We start from the raw sequence: 4,883 nt of genomic DNA on the forward strand, positions 1-4,883 counted from the left end.
AGCATTTAAAATTTACTTATACAACTATGTAGTATAAAACTGATGGTATGACTAGAGATCAAATAAAGGAAATGTGATCTTAATGAAATTTCCTGCAGTAATGAGAATCTTCCAAGTGGCAAAATCTACTGCGTTCTCTTAATTATTTCAGATTTTATTTGTTACATCTGTGTTGTACTCAAATGCTACTTCTTAAACCCTGTGGTCTATTTCTTGGGATTTCTTTTTTATTCGCCCTTGGTATGGCCTTGAGCCATATTTTTATATAGTTTGCTTTGGTAGTAAATTGTGTATGCATATTTCAGAGCATATTTACTTTTTCTTCACATTTTATTGATAATTCTAATGTGTATAAAATTCTAGGATTACTCGGGTTTTTTTTTCTTCAGAACTGTGACCTTATCTTTCAAACATATACAATTATTGAGTTAATAGTATTTTTCCCCAAAGGCAATCTGATTTTCATTCATTCACTCTGCAAACATTTACTGAGTTCCTACTATGTATTAGGAACTGTTATAGATGCTGGGCATTCACCAGTGACCAAACCATAAAATATTTCTATCTGGAAAGTTTTAATAAAAATACTGACTCTAAGTCCCGTGGAGACTAATTGAATCAGAATGTCTGAGGAGTCCAGCCTGAGAATCAGTACTTTGTGAAGGTTCCCTATCCAACCTTTATACGCCACCATGGTTGAGAATTACTGCCAGGAGATTGAGCCACATTGCTCTATCATCTCTATCTCATAAATCGCTTTTCTGTTTGCATGGCAATGAAGAAAATAAGGACAACGGTTTAGAATGCAGTTCCCTAATGAACACTAATAATGATTGCTGTTGCTGCGATTGGTATTTGTTGATACTAAACTTGGAGCTTATCTGAAGCTCCCTTGGGGGAAATCCCTTGCTTACTCCTGGGTGTCTTCAACTGCAGATTCCTCTGTTCTGAATTAAGAGTTTATCTAATTCCATTAGCTATTTTTTTTTTTTGGAGTTTTTCAAAATTTTGTTTTGTTGATGAGACACATTCTGTTCTCCAGTATTATGATGGCTTCGAACTTTGTTGAGTGGAACTTTCCCATTGATTATTCTGCAGCAACTAAGTTACTCTTTTAACATGTTCAGTAAGTATTTGGTGAATCAAGTTAATCGGTAATCCTTTACCCTAAGTTAAAAGAAAATTTTGAAATGTGTAGAGAGAATTTTAATTAAAGCTCTTCAAAATAAATCTTTCATGCTACCCTCTTGCCTCTTAAGAGATGTATATGAGACATATCCTTCTCTAAAAGGTAACTTATACTCAGGAGGAGAGTACCAGAATTATCTAAATTTTGGGGGGTCTTTATTATTAAAAATATCTCTGGGAATGATTAAGAACTGTTAGGGCACCCAGTCCCTGTGTATCCTGAGATTTAGCATGAAATGTGAAAAGTATTCTGCTTGTTTCATTAAGTCCTAATAACATTTAATTGCATCTAAGGAGTTAAATGCTTCCTTCTTTGCCCTGTGTTATGAATGTGCATTTCACTGTCAGAAATTTTCCACATTCTTAGCAAAAATTATGTTCATCCTCTTCATTTGACTTTAATATAATAGAGATTCAAATGGTCTGTCAGCCTGACTGATCATGCCGATTATTCCTACTAGCTGCCTTTCAATTTGCTATGCTCATTCAAAACTTGAATCTGTTTTTCATCCATCTCAATGTTAATATGCACTCCTGTGGCTCCTACTTTGAAGTCAATGGGAAAATCTTTGTGTGAAAGACATGCCTTTGGGGGATAAAATAATTCAAGTTCTTTCTCAACTGAACGTAGAAAAATTGGGCACAGCTCAGAAATTTGAAATATAGTCTGCCCTTTCTCCTCTTTTGTAAAGACAAAATAAAAACCTTTCAAGTATAATTTTTGACACTTTTAGTCAGGGCTGTGAAGAAGGTGAGGCTGTCTTGGTGTTATATTTAAAAATGAAAACTGACATTATTTTGCTATACAAAATGCTACTTTGAAACCATTATCTGTCTCCTAGGTAGAACTAAGAGTTTACCTTTTTCGCCATTTTCTCCCTCAATTATCATTATTAGTATTTTGGTTAAGTAGTGAGACACACTCTCAACAAGAAATATGAATAGGAGAAAGTAGACACTATTTTATTCTGCCACTGGTCTAATTCCCTGCAATTATCAGAAATATTAAGCTATCACCGCAGCAAGCTTAGGCTTAATTTACTCAATGACTAAGAGAAATGAATGTTATTCGTATCACTAAAATAAAAAATTGGAGACAAAAAAATATAGAAGATATAAATGCAATTCATATGTAATACTAATATTAACTATCAGTTATACTTAAGCTATGTAGCATTGTTCCTTTGAGGTTGATTTTGGAGTGAAGATCATTTTATATCTATCATTAATGCTATATTATTATTTTCATATTAGCTCAGAACACTCCCTATGCAGAGAGGTATAAGTGAGAACGAAATCTGGAATATTCAATGCTAAAAGAATCCTAAATGAAAAGGAAATCTGCTCTTTCTGTTAAGTGCTAACACTCCTTTAAACATTTTTAGTATGCCAAGCACACCATCTGTGCTCAATTACTTGTTATTTTGTAATGTCAACATCTGCTTATAAGAAAATATATGCTTGCATATATTAAAGACTTGCTTTTTATACAAGAATGTGGGAGTCCTTTGTGTCAATCCACATGCAATTCATTCTTCATTCTTCTTTTTGTTCTCTCCTGAACAATGCAAGCTAAAATATTAGAACATCAGAAAAGCAAAGACTTGGACAAATCTAACACACATAAAGCAAGGATAGAAGGCATTAAACGTATGTAGTCTTTATATATTCATTGTATATAGATTCACTTTTTATGTAAGTCGTCTGTAAATGTCAGAGATAATTGAATACAAAATTATATTCACACTCAGTTATATTCATAACTCAATAAAATTACTTGTTTGAATGGTAGAGATCAGATCACATAATATTTTCTCTACTAAAAAGCCTCTGCTTCTCTTTTCCTTCAAAAAAACACTGAATCTCACTGTAGGTACCAAACCAAATATTACCTCAACTAAGAATAATTTCCCAACGTCATTCACATATAGTAATCCTGCTTCTACTATGCACACACTATGTAGTTACATTTTTATTCATTTTACTGGAAACTATTTTTAAAAATTTTTGTCAATAGAAATGCATACAATTGAGAAATAAAATAAAATTAAGAATTTTAATGAAAAATAAGAGCACACTCTTCAGTTCTCACTCAACCTAGACCTTCTCCCAAAGACAATTATTTTCAAATATTTCATTCATTTTTTTCAGGTATTTTAAAATAATATTTTTTGAAAATAATATTCTTAAAGTTTTATTTTCTAATCTATCAAATTTAGAGACCATCTATTCATTTCTTGTTATATAGCTAGAGATGATTTAGCCCTCTTATTTCAAGCCCCTTTCCCCACCATCAATTAACCTGATGTAGTTGCATCATAAGTATGCATTAAATTAATAGACAGTGCTTATTTTATTATGATATATATGTGACTTGTTATCCATCCAGGCATTGTATTTATCTTATCTTCATATAAAATAGTTTTGACTAAATAGTTTTTGACATATTGACTAAATAGCTTTCCCTGGCATTAAATTGCATTTTTCATTTGTTTAATTTTCTATGTACCTAGTGCTATTTTTTTTCTAAATACACCAAAAGATCTGTCAAAGCATGGGAATAATGATCTCAAATGATCTTATATATAATATATAATTGCATTTTAATATTTTTCACGTTGTTCTTTCTGAATGATTACCTATTGCGATTGATCCTTAGCTGTTATCCTGGAGCTCTCCTGCTGAAATGGAATAACGAATCTGGATGGATCACCTATATTCCAGAAACTTCATATTATTCTTTTTGGGTTACTCCCTGTTTTGTTAAATATCCTGTTTCAATAGCTTCCTAACTGCTTAAGAATTTAAAAATGAGAGTACGCTCTCACATCAGAAAAAATGTCACAGATCTGGAAATGAACAAAAAATTTACCCAGTATCCTTTTAGTGGAGTTCTGGACATTATCTAGCAAACCCTTCAGGGATTTCTGATCTATAGGAGTATGTTCCTTTGATAATCTTCCCATTGATTAAACTGTTCTATAATTGTATAAGGGTATAAGCCAAGGTATAGAAACTTGATAGTCATTCAAATGATCGTCTCTGTAGTAATGCAAATTGGATGCATCCATCTAGGAAGTGGAGATACAACTGATTTTGCCTTGGAGCAAGGATGATCTCAAACATCACTTCATACTGCTATAGTTACTAAAATTTTTCATAATTGTATGTTAATTTTAGCATTTCTATTCAATACATATTCAAATTCTCCTTTGAACTGGTTTTAACATCAATTAATGGGTAAAATAAAATCTTTGACTTATTTCATATGTTCATAACAGTCATATATTATCTGAAAATAATTAACACATTTGAGAATGTCTTTGTTATAGTCTCCTACTAAATTGATAGCTAGACTGGGTAGAGAATTTTAGGTTGCAAATCATTTTCTTTCACAATTTTGAGGGCATCGTTTCACTGATTACTAGCAGATCAGAAACCTTGTATCTTTCCCATTCATGCAACCTAGTATATCACTTTTTTAAAAATCCTCTTTCTCTGAAGCTTTTAGAGTCTTCTCTTTTTCCCCAGGATAAGATTTCAGAATCTACCAAGTATTCATTCATTCCTTTTAGCCCAGAAATTCAGGTTTTTCTGGACAATGTTCCTTTGTTTTCTTTGAGATAGCATGCAGCAGTGGTTATATGTGTAAGCATTAACATTAGACTTATTTTTTTTAATTTTCTTTAATCATA

The sequence above is a fragment of the Callorhinus ursinus genome, unplaced genomic scaffold (assembly GCF_003265705.2).
Source record: "Callorhinus ursinus isolate GAN/ISIS: 27379988/994484 unplaced genomic scaffold, GSC_fseal_2.0 scaffold14, whole genome shotgun sequence".
Taxonomy (NCBI): Eukaryota; Metazoa; Chordata; class Mammalia; order Carnivora; family Otariidae; genus Callorhinus; species Callorhinus ursinus.